At 47.5% G+C, this 20,769-nt stretch overlaps 1 long non-coding RNA gene across 2 annotated transcripts in view; it reads left to right on the top strand.

Moving 5' to 3' along the window:
• Positions 1–20,024, top strand: part of LOC142464708 (uncharacterized) — a 30,864-nt gene extending 10,840 nt beyond the window's left edge. For both annotated transcript variants that reach the window (XR_012787701.1, XR_012787702.1), the window contains one exon: positions 17,997–20,024. This is a non-coding gene — a long non-coding RNA (uncharacterized LOC142464708). The remainder of the gene's footprint in view (positions 1–17,996) is intronic.
• Positions 20,025–20,769: the final 745 nt, after the last annotated feature.

Raw genomic sequence — 20,769 nt, 5'->3', positions numbered from 1 at the left:
TATCTGTGCAGATTTATACAAGTTTAGTGCATCTGGCCCAATGTTTTAATCAGGTAAAGTGGGATTACCTGGGGAATTATGCTGAAGCCAATGTGTTAAAAACACTTCTTTTTTGTTACTTTTTATATGGACCGAGCTGGGGCTAGTGCTAGACCCCTATAATGTAATTAGATCGTTGTGATTCTGAGTGGGACGGAAACCATAGGCCGCACTTATAGTCCCGCTTTTATAATTACATTATTATATTGATTCTGTCGCGTGCGCTTATAGTAGGAGCGGCGCGACGGATTGGTCGCGATTGCTGTAAGTCAATTCAATTTGATTTTTCAGCGACGTCAGCATCGCCGTCGCAAGGACTATAAGCGCGGCCTTATACTGTATGTTGCCAAAAGAGATAAGCCTCTGTTACCAAGAACTGTGCGCTCATGCATTCACACGCAGCACACCTGCATTCACACGCAGCACACCTGCATTCACACGCAGCACACCTGCATTCACACGCAGCACACCTGCATTCACACGCAGCACACCTGCATTCACACGCAGCAAACCTGCATTCACACGCAGCACACCTGTATTCACACGCAGCACACCTGCATTCACACACAGCACACCTGTATTCACACGCAGCACACCTGCATTCACACACAGCACACCTGCATTCACACGCAGCACACCTGCATTCACACGCAGCACACCTGCATTCACACGCAGCACACCTGTATTCACACTCAGCACACCTGCATTCACACACAGCACACCTGCACTCACACGCAGCACACCTGTATTCACACTCAGCACACCTGCATTCACATGCAGCACACCTGTATTCACACTCAGCACACCTGTATTCACACTCAGCACACCTGCATTCACACGCAGCACACCTGCATTCACACGCAGCACACCTGTATTCACACGCAGCACACCTGCATTCACACGCAGCACACCTGCATTTACACGCAGCACACCTGCATTCACACGCAGCACACCTGTATTCACACGCAGCACACCTGCATTCACACGCAGCACACCTGTATTCACACGCAGCACACCTGTATTCACACGCAGCAAACCTGTATTCACACGCAGCACACATGTATTCACACGCAGCACACCTGCACTCACACGCAGCACACCTGCATTTACACGCAGCACACCTGCACTCACACGCAGCACACCTGCATTCACACGCAGCACACCTGCATTCACACGCAGCACACCTGTATTCACACACAGCACACCTGCATTCACACTCAGCACACCTGCATTCACACGCAGCACACCTGCATTCACACGCAGCACACCTGCATTCACACGCAGCACACCTGCATTCACACGCAGCACACCTGCATTTACACGCAGCACACCTGCATTCACACGCAGCACATCTGCATTCACACGCAGCACACCTGCATTCACACGCAGCACACCTGCATTCACACCCAGCACACCTGCATTCACACGCAGCACACCTGCATTCACACGCAGCACACCTGCATTCACACACAGCACACCTGCATTCACACTCAGCACACCTGCATTCACACGCAGCACACCTGCATTCACACGCAGCACACCTGCATTCACACGCAGCACACCTGTATTCACATGCAGCACACCTGCATTCACACCCAGCACACCTGCATTCACATGCAGCACACCTGTATTCACACGCAGCACACCTGCATTCACACCCAGCACACCTGCATTCACACGCAGCACATCTGTATTCTAATGGCTCCGAGACCACTGTTAGATGTAATATGCTTTTGCATCAAAAGTTTTCATTTCGCTGCTTAAAGGTACAAAATAGTCTGACAAAGGCTGAAAAATAGGTTCTGCAGGTCGGACGCTGGAGGCTTCGGCTGGAATCTTATTTATATAAAATCAGCTTTAAACTACTTGTCTTGTCTGAGGAATGGCTGAAGAGCGAAAGAAATGATAAATAGAAAGCGATTCCCAAACTATTGCAAGGAATAGTTGGCACATATGTTTTGGGTAAGGCAAATATATCCGGGGAAAACTGGTATCAATCTTCATCATCATCATCATCATGCCAAATCTCTCTCCCAGCAGCAGCCATATATCCTCCGGAGCCGGCGTCCTCATTCCGCACGCATGAGTCGGACGCACCTCGATGTGTATTAAAACTAGCTGGAAGCTGTAATGCTAAAGCGCAGGGGTGGCCAACTCAAGTCCTCAAGGGCCACCAAAAGGTCAGGTTTTCAGGATATCCCTGCTTCAGCACAGGTGGTACAGTTGTTGACAGAGCCACCTGTGCTGAAGCAGGGATATCCTGAAAACCTGACTTGTTGGTGGCCCTTGACGACTGTCGTTGGCTCGTCCCTTCTTTAAATAATCGCATTTTCTGACTGTGATTAAGTGGTTGTCCATAGTTCTCAGAAGCTTCACATCATATATGTAGCCAGGTCCCCTGTCAGTGCGCGAACCCCCCCCCCCCTCCGGTTACTCACGGCAGCCGCTCGGGGTGTAGTGCGGGGGTGTGCGCTAGCATTGCACGCCTCTCCTATGGATGCGGCCGGTTGCTGGGGAAGCGCGCGGCCGCGGTCGCGTTGCTGAGGTCCCGGCAACCCGGACCAATAGGAAGAGGGCTCTTGGAAGGGACTACATATCCCATGAGCCTAGCAGCGCCCACATGATCCCAGGGAGCCAATAGGGCAACAGCATCACCCTGCAGGGGAGATTGGATACATTTCGCGGGCTTGCAGCACGTTTGTCAGTCAGGACAAGGACAAGCTAGGGGAAGGAGGTGAGTGCAGGGGTCAGTGACCCACTGCATTAGGCCAGCAGCCCCTAGGTCCCAGTTAGGTCCTGAGCCACTGTGTAGCTTGTGGTGCTATAGGGACAGGCCCTAGATAGGGATACTGCCCCATTAGCTATTTGGATAGTCAGGGACACAGCGCTGAAGCCGTGCAGCCCTGCGAGGTGGGTTCTGGGCTCAGAACGCCACCAAAGACACTGAGACTAAGGTAATATTATCTACGCCGGAATTCACCCAATGCAGTGTGGAGGACGACGTCGGATCAGGCGGAATCCCTGTCGTAGTCTGCGGAACCCGGGGTGGGAGCCCTGGGCAGGCATCATATCTTCAAGTGCACCAACGATCCTATATTATTCATATAAGACATAGTGACTGCGCAGTCACACATATCCTCTCTCTCTGAGTGCGGGACATTGTGTGGGGATTATTGGACACTGGGTGGGATCACCCGGTGAAGGGGGGGAAGTGTCCTGCGAGACGCAGTAGTAGTGTCTCCTCTAGGGAGGGACACCTGTTGATGTTATATGCATAAGTACGTTCCTATACTCACAAGTAAAGTTATTAGTTGTTTTACATGCTGTTGTGTGATATATATATATTGTCCTGCGAGGATCACTCCCCCTTTGGTGGGAGCCATCGCAGGTGGAGGCGCTGCACCAAGTACAAGGTTACTCCTATTATTATTATACGTGCCCCAGGCTTCCCGTGGCGGAGGCTTAGGCCCCCTGTGAGCCTACAGGTAAAGCACCACACCTGGTAACATTGGGTTCCCCTCACACTTATATCATATGCTCTTGGGTGGGGTGGAATACCCGTTACATTTGGAGGCGCTGCTGAGATTCAGACCTGGGGTGCCCTATTCAAACCAGTATCATAAGAGATCAGCAACATGGTGATTCCCTCACGTCAAGAGGTCCATGCGTGGGCCATTTCCGTCCTGGAGCCCCCTAGTTACGTCGTGGCTGTAAGGAACGTTCCAGCATTAGTAGCAGAGACTGACATCCGGGACTCGCTGAGGGAGCTCATAGGGTCAAATAAAGTATGGTACCGGGGCAGGGTGTTCGACCCTAATTTTTATTGGAGCGCCATACTATTCACTGTGGGGCGGGACATATGCCAAAGATGGCCCCGAACACTCTAGTAGCCCCTGAGTGCCCGCCAGAAGGCTACCCCCTTATATACTCGGACTTACCAGTAATACGGGAAATGTTTTCACAAAGGGCCCCTCCTCAGGCTCCAGATGAATTGTCCACCAGTACTTGGACACCAACTGCACCAGTGTCAAGTACTCCAAACCGGGTTGACCGTCCCCCACCCAAAGTCTCCTTTACCCCAAGCGCTCTCACGGGAGCCACTAGTTGGGCTGACAGTCCGCCCTCTCCACCAGACACCGCACCCCACGAGGTGAACTCCCGGCCTATCAGAGAGAGGGTAACTAATGAAGGTTCCGCAATGGGGGTGACGCTACCCCAATTCGTAGAAGCCATCACCATGGCCTCCCACTCTCAAAGCTACCGGAAACTCAAAGCCTTCTCGGGAGTACTTCCAATACCTCAGGGGGAGGAAGGGATAGACCTTTGGAGGGAGAATGCATTAAAAGTCGTAGAGGAATGGTCGTGCACTGACACCGTAAAACGGCAGTGTATCATGGAGTGTCTCAGGCCTCCCGCTTCTACCATTGTAACCATCCACAGGGACCAACATCCAAAGTTGACAACGTTGGAGATGGTGGAATTCCTGCTGGAAGCATACGGACTGGCAGAAGATAAAGCAGCGATCTGGACGAAGTACTACAATCTCTATCAGAAGGAGGGAGAGGACTTGTCGGCCTTTATACACCGACTGCAACTGGTCTTGGGACTCCTACTCAATCGTAAGCTGATTCCTGCCTCAGGGATGGATGAAGCGCTTCGTGAACAGTACCTGCGGGGATCAAGCCCCACTCACCCCATAACTAATATGCTCCGCAGCAAAATAACGGACGGGAGTCCCCCTACGTTCACCGGGTTGCTGCGCCAGGTGAAAATCGAAGAGGCACATGCGTTGTTACACTCCCCCGCAAAACCCAAGAGCCCCCCCGTCTCAAAGGGAAAGTGCTCTATGGAAAAGAAGGAAGAGCCTGCCGCCCCGTCCAAGGTGTACAAGCCAAAACCCGCCGACAGACCACCTTCCCCTTACAAGGTTCGTCCAGAACGCTGCGAGGTTGTATGCTATAACTGCGGTAAGAAGGGCCACTTTTCCAGTAACTGTCCGGAAAGGGAGGACCCTCCAGAGGAAAAACCTCCCGATAGAGGAAAACCCGCCCGGTCAATGGTCTGCCGCGTACAAATGGCTGCGTCGGACCCAGAACCCCCTCTTTCTGAAATCGAAGAGGGCCCTTCTGAATCAGGTCCCAGGGATGACACCTCACCAAGGGAAGCTTACAGTCAAGTAGGCCTCGCGGCCATCGTACCTGTTGTACTGGAAGGGATCTATGCATCGGCCCTACTGGACACGGGATCCCAAGTGACCATTATATACCGCAAGTTCTATGACCATCACCTTAGACACTGCCCCCTGGGGTCGGCCGAACATATGAAGGTTAGGGGGTTAAGTAATGAAGACTACCCCATCGATGGGATTGTAAGGGTCCAACTGGAAATACTCCAACTGAACACCGGCAAGAAACACCCCATGCATGTAGCGGCAATGGTATGCCCGGAGCCCCAAGACCAGTGAAAGTATCCGATCATCTTGGGGACCAACACTGACATAGTACAAGCTGTAATCAGAGCATACCTGAACGAGACCAACGAGTTGCCGCTGGCCAATTCGCTCCTGGATCCCGTCTTAAGAGAAGAGTGCAAACGGGTATATGCCTTGGAGCGTCACGGGGATCTCTACAATCGTCAACACGAACTGATGACCATATTACCAGGGGGAGTGCAACGAATGGCCGCCTGGTGCTGTTATCCCAAGCGAGATGAGAACGATCAGCTTTTCTCTCTGGAGAGTATCCCTGATGACGAAGTTCAGAAGGGGTATAGGGTACTACCCGAAGTAAGGGAGTGGACGACAAAAATTCCTCTGCAAACCTACGTGTATGTGCAGAACATCTCCCCCTTCCCGATGGAGCTTGATGCCGGACAGAGTCTGGGTTGCATATATCCGGTCAGCCCTGTGGAAACAACGCCCCAGGTGAATGCAGCGGCAGTGAATGAGCGGTTAGTCGAGCTGGACTTCAACTTCGGCGAGTCGACATTGCCCACTGAGTGGAAAGAGCGGCTGACAACCCAGTTGAATAAACGACGGACTGTGTTCTCCACGAGTGAGATGGATGTGGGGTGCAGTCGCAGCGCCCAACATGCCATTCGACTGAGTGATGCCACCCCGTTCCGGGAACGCTCTCGTCGTGTCGCCCCGCGGGATGTGGACGATGTGAGGAACGTCATACAGGAAATGGAGACTGCTGGGATTTTTACAGAGTCTCGGAGCCCCTACGCATCACCCATAGTGGTGGTAAGGAAAAAGAACGGATCCGTACGACTGTGTGTCGACTATCGAAACCCTGAACAATCGTTAGATACCGGACCAGTACAACCTTCCTCGCATTGAAGAGATCCTGAATGCTCTGAACGGAAGCCAATGGTTCAGCGTGCTCGATCTACGATCCGGGTACTATCAGGTACCTATGAATGCAGAGGATCAGGAGAAAACAGCCTTCGTCTGTCCCCTGGGGCTCAACCAATTTACATGTATGCCCCAAGGTATATGTGGGGCCCCTGCTACCTTCCAACGACTGATGGAGAAGACTATCAGGGACATGAACCCTCGGGAGTGTCTCGTCTACCTGGACGACATCATTGTCTTCGGAAGAACTCTGGAAGAGCATGAAGAAAGGCTGCTTAAAGTGATAGACCATCTTGGGAAAGAAGGGTTGAAATTGTCCCTAGACAAGTGCCAGTTTTGTCACACCTCGGTGATCTACGTGGGGCACATTGTGTCTGCTCAAGGGATCGCCACCGATCCAGCCAAAGTAGAAGCGGTCGTGAACTGGCCGCGTCCCGAGAATGTCACAGAACTACGATCCTTCCTAGGGTTCTGTGGGTATTACCGTCGCTTCGTGGAAGGGTATTCTAGTAGAGCTAAACCCCTGAACAATCTGTTGAAGATATACCCCGAAGAGACCGGGAGGAAGGCCGTATCAGCCCGCCAACCGTTTGGGGATAAATGGACGTCTGAGTGTGAACAGGCCTTCCTGAAATTGAAGAAATGTCTGACCGAAGCGCCGGTGCTTGCGTATGCTGATCCCGAACAACCATACGTTCTGCATGTGGATGCCAGTCTCAATGGACTGGGTGCCATTCTGCACCAGAAGCACCCTGAGGGGCTTCGGCCTGTAGCCTACATCAGCCGCAGTCTGACACCCAGTGAACAGAGATACCCCGTCCACAAGTTGGAGTTCCTGGCTCTCAAGTGGGCGATCACCGAGAAGCTCCACGATTACCTTTACGGGGTTACATTTGAGGTAAGGACGGATAACAATCCCCTCACGTACATCAATACCTCGGCCAAATTGGATGCAGCAGGACACCGATGGCTGGCAGCTCTGAACAATTACCGCTTCTCCCTGAAGTATAAGCCGGGACCCTTGAATGTCGAGGCTGACGCTCTCTCTCGACGGCCAGGACTAAGTGCTACTCAAGATGATGAGGAATGGGAAGAACTCCCAGGACCCGGGGTGCGAGCTGTGTGTAGCACTGCCGCCATCGTCAATGACCAAGTGGCCTTCTCAGAATTAAGGGTTGCAGATTCATTGGGATGCCAGTCGCAGGCTGTCCCAGCCACCTACTGCGATCCAAAAGGGATGAACATAACGCATGACAAAGTGCTACGGTGGAAAGATTTGGTAGACTACCAAATACGAGATCCTGTCGTTAGTATCATTAGGCAAGCCGTTGAAAAGAAGAACCCAGCCCTTCTGAAGCGTGCTCCCAATGACTTGGTGGCCTTGCTCATGCGGGAAGTGGACAAATTCGAAATAGACAACTGCTTACTCTATCGGGTGGTGCAATACCACAACCACCCGGATAGGCGACAACTAGTCCTCCCTAAGAACTTGCAATACCTGGTGTTGAAGTCCCTACATGATGAGCATGGACATCTCGGTGTAGAAAAGACCTTTGGGTTGGTCAGAGACCGCTTTTTCTGGCCCAAGATGCGAGAGGCCGTAGAACGCCACTGTCGCCGTTGTACTAGGTGTATACAGCACAAGACCCTGCCTACCAGAGCAGCTCCCATGGGCCATCTGAAGAGTTCTGGCCCAATGGACCTTGTGTGTATGGACTTTCTGTGCATTGAGCCCGATAGCCGGGGAATATGCAACGTGCTGGTCATCACGGACCATTACACCCAGGCCTTCCCCACGAAAGATCAGAAAGCCATCACAGTGGCAAAAATATTATGGGAGAAGTACTTTGTGCACTACGGTCTTCCCAACCACCTTCACTCAGACCAAGGTCGGGACTTCGAGAGCACGTTGATCCGAGAACTGCTCAAAATGCTGCACATCGCCAAATCACGAATGACCCCATATCACCCCGAAGGAGATGCACTGCCAGAACGATTTAATCGAACCTTACTGGACATGCTCGGAACTCTGCAGAATGCTGAGAAAACTGAATGGAGTCGACACGTGGAGGCCCTGGTGCATGCGTACAATTGTACCCGACACAAGTCAACTGGATTCTCCCCATACTTCCTCATGTTTGGGCGAGAGGCGAGACTGCCAGTGGATGTACGTCTTAGAGTCTCGACGGATGGGATACACAATGCTACCCATTTCAAATATGTGCAAAGACTTAAAGACAGTTTACAACAGGCCTATCAACAGGCTGAGAAGTCTACAGCTAAGCTGAACGCTGGAAATAAAAGGTGATACGATCCGATACGATCATAAGGTCAAATATCGGGAACTTCGTCCTTGGGACGCTGTGTTGCTTCGAAATCTGGGAGTCCCGGGAAAACACAAACTGGCCGACCGATGGAGAGACTGGGTATATGAAATAGAATCTCAGATGCCTGGCCTCCCGGTCTATCGCATCAAAGACACTGAAGGCCGGGTAAAGGTATGGCACCGTAATCATCTTCTCCCCATTCCACAAGTGGGAGAGGAGGAAGCAGAGATACTGACCACACCGCTCAACGGTGAGTCCGATTTATCAGAGAGGGGTCAAGAGACTGTCAATAACGAGACCCACTCTGAAACTCCTGAAGATCCTATGGAAGGACCCTCTCAAAGGGACTACTCCACAGAAGGGGCATCTCCCGGAGGAGCTTCGGGTAAAGGGCCTCGTAGGCCAACGCCTACTAAGGTGGCACCAACAGGCCAGCCTTTGGATCCACAGAGCCCGTGCTTTGCGCCTAACAGAGACTGTTCAGAGACATTTCTCCCCTCAAGGGAAGAGGCTGAGCCTCAGGACTGTGTTTATTACTCCCCCGAGGGAGTTGCAGAAGAACAGCTCCGAAGGAGCCAAAGAGTCAGGTACCCTCCAACTCGGGTAACCTATGATCAAATTGGGGCACCCCATTATGAGGCTCAGCAGTGGTCTCGGAGCAAGATCCAATCTGTGATTGTGATGCTCACAGAATTATGCACCTCGTATAAAGTCAATGCGAATGTGCTAAGTTATATTTTGAAATGCATTTTTATTATATAATTTCTGTACAGGGTAGAGTTGTGTCCCAAGCGAGGACGTTGGGGTTTTTACCAGGGGGAGGATGTAGCCAGGTCCCCCCCTCCGGTTACTCATGGCAGCCGCTCGGGGTGAAGTGCGGTGGCGTGCGCTAGCATAGCGCGCCTCTCCTATGGATGCGGCCGGTTGCTGGGGACGCGCGCAGCCCGTTGCTAGGGCCACGGTCACGTTGCTGAGGTCCTGGCGGCTCGCAGTGCAGGGCACCGCCATTGCCAGGTGCGTTGCGCATGCGCAGGGGCCAGGAGCGCCGGGAGGCCCACAGACAGGTCGCGCATGCGCAGTGATAGCGTGGCAACCCGGACCAATAGGAAGAGGGCTCTTGGAAGGGACTACATATCCTATGAGCCTAGGAGCGCCCACATGACCCCAGGTAGCCAATAGGGCGACAGCATCTCCCTGCAGGGGAGATTGGATACATTTCGCGGGCTTGCAGCACGTTTGTCAGTCAGGACAAGGACAAGCTAGGGGAAGGAGGTGAGTGCAGGGGTCAGTGACCCACTGCATTAGGCCAGCAGCCCCTAGGTCCCAGTTAGGTCCTGAGCCACTGTGTAGCTTGTGGTGCTATAGAGACAGGCCCTAGATAGGGACACTACCCCATTAGCTATTTGGATAGTCAGGGACACAGCACTGAAGCCGTGCAGCCCTGCGAGGTGGGTTCTGGGCTCAGAACGCCACCAAAGACACTGAGACTAAGGTGATATTATCCACGCCGGAATTCACCCAACGCGGTGTGGAGGACGACGTCGGATCGGGCGAATCCCTCACATAGTCTGCGGAACCCGGGGTGGGAGCCCCGGGCAGGTATCATATCTTCAAGTGCACCAACGATCCTATATTATTCATATAAGACATAGTGACTGCGCATTCACACATATCCTCTCTCTCTGAGTGCGGGACATTGTGTGGGGATTATTGGACACGGGGTGGGATCACCCGGTGAAGGGGGGAAGCGTCCTGCGAGACACCGTAGTAGTGTCTCCTCTAGGGAGGGACACCTGTTGATGTTATATGCATAAGTACGTTCCTATACTCACAAGTAAAGTTATTATGTTTTACATGCTGTTGTGTGATATATATATATTGTCCTGCGAGGATCACTCCCCCTCTGGTGGGAGCCATCGCAGGTGGAGGCGCTGCACCGAGTACAAGGTTACTCCTATTATTATTATACGTGCCCCAGGCTTCCCGTGGTGGAGGCTTAGGCCCCCTGTGAGCCTACAGGTAAAGCACCACACCTGGTAACATTGGGTTCCCCTCACACTTATACCATATGCTCTTGGGTGGGGTGGAATACCCGTTACATATTCCTGACCTATGACCTTCTGAACGGTGGAGTAGTGAATTAAAGATCCCAGATGAAGTTAACTTTTGTTCATGGTGTGTCACTGATAAAAGATTGCCAGTAAAGTCTCTGGATTTCACAAGGTGTCATTAGAATGCTCTGCTCTTCCTCTGAAAAGTGGCCCCAGACATCATACCATAGGTTACCCTTTCCTTATACTGTACTTAGACAACATTAGGAGTAACAAGCACTGCTGCATGAGCTATGGGAATTCTGCATGACTTTGGCACCAAGCAAATCATAAGTGGGAAAAGGATTTTGGCTAAAGTGTGGAAAACCAGATACTGTACTGTAGTACAAATGTCCTTTAAAAGTTTGGGAAATGGTTACATGGAATTTATTGTTTACTGTGAGGGCTTGTCTTTAAAAAAAAAATAGTTACTTGTTAATTGTGGTGTTGTGAAGTGGCTTTATACTGTCGCGGCCGCGTTTATTCTAACATTTGCCCGGTCTCGGCCGCGACAGATACCGGGCGCGCGAAGGGTTGTCCCGCACGCGCGCCGGAGCCTCGGAGGATCGGTCCTCCGATCGAGGCATCCCGCTCCCCTCTCCGGGTCCACCGGGTCCCCCGGAGCCCCCCACCGCCATCCCCCACATCTCGGTGACGCGCGGCACGCCGAGGGAATTTAATAACAAGGCCGGGAAACCTCGCGGCTTGCGGCTCTAGCCGCATTAGAATAAACTGTGTCGCCACTGTAACTGGCATTATTTTCTATGTGTGTTTTCTGGGAAAACAATATGGCTTCCGGTGCCATGCTCATCACTGGGAGATGGAGTTGTGGCTTTCTAATGGTGAACGTGCGGATACATTCTGAGCTTTCTCTACAACAAAATTCAAATGTAATATTTCAGGAACCGATTCCCATAGAGATACAAAAAAACATTATATATATATATGTGTGTGTGTAGAGGTATCTGTACCGTGTTAGCCGATCTTAATAATCAAACAGATAGTCGATACCGTTCTGTGGCTAACTAAATGCTTTTATTTGTGCGAGCTTTCGAGATACACTGATCTCTTCTTCGGGCGATGTTACAATTGATTCAGCCAAAAAACTTTCTTGAAACAAAGCATCTGTGGCTGAAGGCTATCCCTCCCCTTGTACAGCGCTGCTAGTTGTACGTAGCGCTTCACAGAGACATTTTGCAGACACAGTCCCTGCCCTGTGGAGCTTACAATCTTTTTTGGTGCCTGAGGCACAGGGAGATAAAGTGACTTGCCCAAGCAGGTTCCCCTGCTTCAAACTCAGTGCCAGTCTTGCCAGTATTTTTACTCACTGAGTCACTCCTTCTCACATATACTATATATATATACTGCGCGGATCACTGTTTGAAGTACTGAATTCTCTTTGAAGCGTTTTACGTTTCATCCAGTCTTTCGTTCAAATGTTCAGAAGGGACAAAAGAAAAGCTGTACAAAAGCTGAAAATGTGCCAATTATTAGGGATTATGCTACAAAGATGGACACAGTTATCCACAAATATGTAAAATTCAGGTGGCAGCCAGTTGAGGCTGTGTAACAAAGAATTGTTCAGGGCACTTTGTATGTGTGTAGGACGGTACATTGTAGCACTCTTATGACCTTCACAGCATTGTGTATTTGCACAGCGGGAGAGTCCGGCAGACAGCACGCCATTGACAGTAATGTAACTGCAGCTTTTCTTGCCTGAAAGTGTCCCCGTGTTCATTAAAACGCACTCTGCTCTCTCCTTTTCTTACTAACCTAACAAGTCGCTTGATAGGAAGAAAGGATGTGCCCACTGAATGCTATTTTCACAGTTTGAATTAAATTACATCAGCCAGTCCCCCTTAGCTACTTCATTACCAGCTCTAGCACACTTTAATTAGAATACTTTTCTTTTTCCTGGGAGATTAATGCGGCAAACTGTGGCATTTTTAACCTTGCCGTTGGGCGATATCTGCCACTCCTGTCGCTGCTTCACATGGGAACAGCCATTGATGGGTGTAAAAAACAAACATATTGATTTATTTTTTTTACCATGGTCTCTACCAAATTTCCCATATACAGTAGTTGTACATTGAAGGGAAAAAAAAACGCCCTTGGAATAAAACTCTGGTTATGTCACAGAAAGTCAAGTATAATTGCTAATTCCTTGCTGTCTTCTATGTACTGCAATTCGACTGTTTAGCAAGTGAAAATGTCAGCAGAGATATGAATGACACGTTTCCTCAATGCTCTGGGGGCAGCAGCCTCATGCCTTTTAATGATGCGCTGCCCTTTGAGGACTAATTTCTGGCTTAATAGACATGAGGATGGAGAAAAAAAACTATGGAAAAGGCTCCTTCGTTACAGCGGCAGAAACATTGCAAAATATGGTCTATTTGGCTTATTCTTTTTTTCCCTTTTTAATTTCAGTTTCACATATAACTGAAAAACAATAAAACAAAATAACCCTTGCTGATTTCACAGACATCACACAGAGGCATCACAAAGGGACATCACAAAGGGACATCACAAAGGGACATCACACAGAGACATCAGACAGATGGAGCAGCCAGAGGAAATCGCACGCCTCCCAAGTCTCAGCTCACCGTGTGTACATAATATCTTTATGACATTATTTAAACATACCTATACTGCAGGTGTAAGCTTTGAGTAAAATAAGGGACCAATGTCCCGGATGTTATCGCACCTTCCAACTCTACTTATTTAGTGGGCACTGTAGCTATTTGTTTGGTGGAAACTATAGAGGAAGTGGCGCACCGCTACTCATACATAACTAAATAGGGTATTCTCTCACTGGTGCTCATCTTCCGCTAATCCCGGCGTCTCAAAGCTGGATCCAAGGTTTGCAAGTAGTGATTGTAATGAAGGAAGCGCACAGGCATCAGAACTGGAAGAAACTTACACCCCTGCGGGGTCTGAGGAAGGTGCGCGTGTGCCCAGAAACGTCACATGTTTGTACCTGCTCTGCTTATGGATTAAAAGCAGAGTACATGTCTTACAGTTCTGATTGCTTTGTTCTTCCTTCAACCACTACTTGTACCTACAGATGCAGCCACCAGGATCCGATCACTTGCCTGGGTAAAAACTAAGGCATCTCACAGTAAATGCCTTAACTATTCTGTGAGATTCTGCTGCCAGACTAATGGCCCATCGGATTAACACAGCAAGGATCCCTGGTCAGTTTGAATGGGACTGCAGGGATCCCTGGTCAGTTTGAATGGGACTGCAGGGATCCCTGGTCAGTTTGAATGGGACTGCAGGGATCCCTGGTCAGTTTGAATGAGACTGTAGAGACCCCCCGCTGTGTTAATCCGATGGGCCATTATTCTGGCAGCAGAAATCTCCCCAAAATGTTGCAGTTTATTGGGAGATTGCCCCAGATTTTCCAAGGCAAGTGATAGGATACTGGTGGCTGCATTTGTATTTGTTATGTCCTGTAATTATTAAACCCAGGTGTACCTACAGTATTGCTCCTATTTCTGCCACTGCTTGAAGCTTGGAAACCTCATCTAATAAAGAAGCTGGAAAATTGATATCTGATAATAATAATACATGTATTTAATTGTATCACTTTTCTCCCAATGGGACTCAACGTTCTTCACAATTACAGTATGGGCATGTTTACAGACACAGTCCCTGCCCAGATGAAGATACAGTATGATTTTTGAGGCACAGGGAAATAAAGTGACTTTCCCAAGGTCACAGGAGCTGACACTGGGAATCGAACCAGGTTCCCCTGAGTCTAACTCAGTGTCATCGTTTACAGTCAGTGACCTTACTCACCGAGTCACTCCTCAGCTAATTAGGGGAATGTCACATATCTTCTACTGCGTGTGTATATGAGTATATAGAAAGAAAGACACATTTTATTGGTACAATATTATGATATTTGCATATTATAACCTGCCTGTGTTACAGTGTCTACTTTCGGGCTGTCACTTGCTTGGAGACTCTCGTGTCCCACATGGACATAGCAAATAAGGAGGTTCCTATTTTCATGTGCCAAATGTTGGACAGTCTGGATGTTACCCCTTAAATACTGTGTGTCACTGGCATTAGTTCAATTTGGCCCTAGGAAGGATTGTCCTTTAACATCTTCACTGCCAGAGAGACTTGCTGTACAATAACAAAATTACCAAATAACAACATTATGGGGTGGATAGGCAACCTCCTAATAATGGTAGCTTGATGCATGTGATTTGTTCCTAGATTCAGAGATTTTAGCCAGAAAACTTGATGTAGTACTTTGATGCTAAGATGCACCTTTAACATTACCACCCTAAATTTCGTTTGAGGGAGATTTCACATACTGGTACTGTATGTATGGGCTTACCCTATCCAATCTTCCATACTTAATAGATCTTATGTCTTAACCCTAATTAGAGCTTACATGCATGAAACCTTTTCAACAGTAGCCTATAGAGTCAGCAAACGAAACGTAAAAAGTGACTTCCTAGCTTGGCTTTTTTAAGGGCTAAATATAGATTAAACAAATAGTATGTCGTGCCCAATTTATCAAAATAAGTACTTGATTTTGTGAATCAATACTAAAAAGAGTAATCTGCTGGTTCAGTAAACCAGCATAATAAGACTAAGAAGTGTACGTGATACAAGCATTAAATATCCTACTTCGACACTCCCGTATAAGATGGGGAGTATCCCTTTGTGTAACATGTTCTAATGGGTGAGGTGTACTGGGAAATAAGGTTCACTGGATGTGCAATAGGAAATACAATGTTGTAAGTGCGGTCTGTCTTTCCTACTTCTTAAATCAACACCTTAAAATTCGATAACCTTCACCTTTCTCCTTATTTTCCATGAAAATAACTGGAATTCCAAAATGGTTAACCAAAGGAGGTTAATGTCAGACAGCAGGGAATATAAACCCTTGCAACACTTCAATACTCACCTTTTGCTAACATTTTCAATCAAATATTTTATTTGCCAAATATAGCATATTTCATTGGCCGAAAGGCTTTGATACGGGCGTCTGTCTGTATCTAGAATTGACTGTGATATAATCACCACAAACAGGCCAACACAAATTGTAGGGAGCCGATGGACAAAAGACATTCCCATATGGCAGGGCAGGAAGGTTAATAATAAAAAAAAAAGAGTTGAAAATGATATTGGTTTCCCAAGCACAACCCTTCCATATGATGCAGCCCAGGGGAGCTATTTTTGCCCTAGGCCAGCAAAACAATACATGATACTGTATAACTGTGAATCCTATGTACCTTTCTGTATAAGATGGATCATTACGTTCACTGCAGCATGCAGCTACATCATATTAATTTCAAAGAGGAAATGCTCAGAAGGTTGTGTGCTGCAGAGACTTTGTAGCACAATAGAAAAGTGATTCAACAGGATTGCACAGATAACCAACATCGGCCTCCAGTTAATACTAATGGACTTGTGGGCCCAGTGCTCCCAATAAGACGTATTAGCACCTTAAGCATTTGTAGCAAATTGGATTTACAACTACAGAGTACGTGTGTATGAGAACGGACTAGGGCAAGGGTTCTCAACTCCAGTTCTCAAGCGCCCCCAACAGGTCAGGTTTTAAGGCTATCCCAGCTTCAGCACAAGTGGCTCAATCAGTGGCTCAGTCGAAGACTGAGCCACTGATTGAGCCACCTGCGCTGAAGCAGGGACTGTGAGCCAACTGTGCTGAAAAAGGGACTGATTGAGCAAACTGTGCTGAAGCAGGAATATCCTGAAAACCGGGCCTGTTGGTGGCCCTTGAGGACTGGAGTTGGCCACCCCTGGACTAGGGCCTTTACCTCCTACAATGTATGAACTGAATATTACAGTTTACAAGGAATTTTAGTTCAGAATCTGAAGCTTTTGGGATCTCAGAATTCGGCAGATGGATTCATTGATTCACAGTAGACACCTACCCATTCAGGTCATTAAATTCAGAAAATTTTCAGGACATTATCTTGGAAATTAATAACTCAAGAAAAGCAGCACAGGTCATAACATTGGACAGTCACTATGAGAAAGGTTGAAGATTTTAGAAATTGTCGCTTTACACATAGGACCATTTCTGCCCTATAAAAGCACCAAGATTAATGTCTAAAGTAGGCTTGCATGAGCTTGGATATATAAGGGTGGCTAGAAAACCTATAAATGATCACTTATGGAACTTCAAAAAACCCAGCAAAAATAGAACAAATAGGAGATATACATCATGTATCCGCTTGACTTGAAATGGTGCTGAAATGGACAGCAAACTGGGAAAGTGACTGTAACATTGATCAGGTTTGGCCATATATTCTTCACCTCTGAGGGCTATCAGTAAATAACACACTAGATGACAGTATGTTGGTAAAAGACATATCTCCATCAAGTCCAACCTTTTCTTTATACTTCATCTGCTGAAATACTCATCCTCTATTTATAGTTCTATTGATCCATATGAAGAAAAATCCCTGGCCAATTATGTGTCATAAGGGAAAATAAACTCCAGCCATGTCCTAAGCCCAGATCTGCATCTCGGGAGAGGAGACAAAAGAATAAAACAATGCACAATAACAAAACAAGTCTGTCTGTTCTTCAGTGGAAATACAGGGTTAATGAAGATGGATTCACATATTTCGAGTGTCTTGGTTGAAAGCATATAGATGTTAATGATGATTTCTCTGCTAGTTGTAGTTCTGTGGGTATTATCTCCATGAATGGTGCCCTCAGGGTTATCAATAGGATCATGAATTTCAAGGTATCTTCTCTTCTCCGGGACCTCCCTCTCCTGTATTCAGTGAGGTCTCCTCTTCCCCATGGCAAATCCTCTCCCATCCCCTCCAGCAGTGTCGGTGGGTTTTGCCCCAAGTGTGCTCTCTCTCGTAGTGTCTCCTCCGTCACCTTGCTCTCCTGTCTCCACAGCCAGCACTATGTGGAGCTTCCAGCATTAAGTGTATACTCACTATAGTTTGTGCTGCTTGGGCAATAGAAAAAGAAAAACTGAGGCTTAAAAGCAGCAATCACCCAAAGTAATATTTTCTTTTTATTTTATTACCTGGGGTGTTTTTTTTTTACTACTCGGAGACCCCTGGTACAAGAGGTAAGCAACTCTGTGTCTACCACTGAAACAATGGGTGCTGACCAATCAGTGGGATAGACTACCATGCTTCTTAGCATTATTGTATGTCTCTTATTTCTTGACAGGATGTCACAGATGAAAATCGGTGCTTTGTATATATACAGAACATGGAGGCTTCCAATGTTAATTCTGCTGTGGTCCTGCTCCCAGAACATGTTAATAAAAAACTAAATTTGTAGAGACCATGGCGTTTTTTTTCAACCTCCCAAGAGCCTGCAAAGCACTGAGCAACACTGCATTGGAGGGAAAAAAGAGCTCAACAAAACAGTCACAATTATTCCAAGCGACAAAGACTTGTTCTGAGCAATTAGCATTTTACATTCTAAGTGCAATAACTCTAAAACATCTGTTGATGGAGCAGGGAGCAAGACACGAAAGCACCAGTTTTGATGAAACAATTGAGTTTGCTCATGGAACATTCTGTTGATGTTTGCATTGCTAAGTTAAAGCGAGATCTCAGCTTTTATCACCATCATTAAAGGCAGTGATTTTCTGTAAGTATTTTCACCTCTATTTCTAAAGAAATGTTATAACAGCTATTTTCAAGGCGCAGCGTATAATTTGGGAAACAAGACATGTCGACTTGTGGCAGAGTCAAAACGCTTAAAACAATATGTTTCCGTAGATACGTAATGATTTCTAATATAAGCAGCGAGATTACACAGTGGCTTCTGAACATTGCTGAATGCGGCACTTGTTTTATGCCTTCCTCTTGTTTTGTGAGTTTGTCTGTTTTGCTAAAGCTACTATTAAACAAAATGACATTAATTTTATCATGAGAAACACTGTATTCCCAAACTCTCTCAGTGCAATGCAACTATTCTTAAAGCAAAAGATTTGTCTGCTTTCATTTCTTTGGAAATTAAGCACAGACCCAGTTTCTTTGGGGCTTTAAATAGGACAGTGTTTGTCAGTTAAATGTTTCCTCTGCCCTTATCCCAACAGCCAATAAAGGTAAGAGAGGGTAGAGGGAGGTTGTCTGTCCAAACGCTTGTTAAACACACATTGACATCAGGCAAAAGGGACGAGCCATGGGAAGTCAAACCCCACCCAAGTCTCAGCTCACCACATTTACAAACTAATTTTAAAATGATGTAACAATATTTATTATGTGTCAAATTTGACTAAAAAGGCCTGAAACACCCAGATTTAACCCCCTGGTCTCGGTAAAAATATTTGCAACTGGATTGATATCTGGTTGAAGGATAGACAACAGAGAGTTGTCATAAATGGAACCTTTTTAGTTGTGAGTGGAGTACCTCAGGGATCGGTACTGGGTCCCCTGCTTTTTAACTAGTTTATTAATGACCTTGAGGTTGGCATCGAGAGCAAAGTCTCCATCTTTGCTGATGACACTAAATTGTGTACGGTAGTAGAATCAGAGCAGCATGTAATGTCTCTCCAGAAGGACTTGGAGAGACTGGAAACTTGGGCAGGTAAATGGCAGATGAGGTTTAATACAGATAAATGTAAGGTTATGCATTTGGGACGCAAGAATAAACAGGCGACTTACAAATTAAATGGGGCAAAATTAGGTCAATCCGTGATTGAGAAGGATTTAGGAGTGTTTGTAGACACAGACTTAGCAATAGTGCCCAATGTCAGGCAGTCGCTGCAAAGGCAAATAAGATCTTATCTTGCAGTAAACTGGGTATGGATGAGAGGGAAGTAAAAACAATTATGCCACTGTATAAAGCATGATAAAAGCTATAGATCTTACTGTACACTGTTTAGATAATTAGGTGTACTTTTTTTTCTCGTAAGGTGCAGGCAGTTGAAGAGTGTCAAGGATCCCACTTCTGCCACATAGTTATAATTGGAGGAGCTTTCAAAAGGTTGGACATCTTTTAGAAAGGAAAGGTATACAGGGATATACCCAATAAGTAAACATGAGAAGGATGTTGATCCAGGGAGTAATCTGATTGCCATTATTGGAGTCAGGAAGGAATTTATTTTCCCCCGTATGAAACACCATTGGATAATATGTCAGTATCTGTCGTAGCATAGGTTGAGCTTGATGGATGTATGTCCTTTTTAAACCACTTCATCTATTGTGTAACTATGTGACTGTGTAACTATATGTAACGATGTGACTGTGTAACTATATGTAACTATGTAACACTGCTGCTCCGCTTGCAATGCTCTGAATAAAATAAGTAGCAAAGGTTGCTGCTGGACTTGTAATTCTGCTCCTGATAATAGTATGGTACTAAACCAGAGTAGGACCATTGGCTATATGTGGGTGGGGAATGTCACTCTTCTGTAGCTGATTTGTGTGTGAGATAATAAAGTGTACTCAAGTTTTATTTCCATTGTGGTCCTCACCCACAAGGCTATAGAGATGCCCATGCAGGAAGAAGTTGGTTACTGCTGCCCAAGCCCGATATTTCTGGAATGGTAGAAGCCTCACATTTTGTTCTAGCCAGAATTTGTCATCTCCAGATGTCTTCTGCGCTTACTGCAAGTTCATTTGTTTAGGCTATTTTTCATTACAGGTTATTTTTTATAATGATTTAGTTTAAGCAGTAGACCAGGGGAGCGCAAACTTTTTGTGCTGCGCCCCCCTGTCTCTCTGCCCCGGGTCTCGCGCCCCCCTGCCTTCCTTCAGCCGCGTCATATGACGCTGCGTGGGCGTGTGACGTCAGGTCACATGGTGACGCGGCGTCTATTGACGCCGCGTTGCCATGGCGACGCAACACAGACGGCTGAATCCCGGTAAGTAAACAGTTGCAGGGGCCTCACGCGATCCCCCGGCATTTCATTTAAATGCCTGGGGGAAGAGCGCGGGGCCTCTGCAACTGCCCGCGCCCCCCCAGCACAATCTCCCGCCCCCCCTGG

This window comes from Ascaphus truei, chromosome 13 (assembly GCF_040206685.1).
Source record: "Ascaphus truei isolate aAscTru1 chromosome 13, aAscTru1.hap1, whole genome shotgun sequence".
Taxonomy (NCBI): Eukaryota; Metazoa; Chordata; class Amphibia; order Anura; family Ascaphidae; genus Ascaphus; species Ascaphus truei.
The sequence above is the reverse complement of the archived record's forward strand: the minus strand, read 5'-3'. Positions and strand labels throughout refer to the sequence as shown.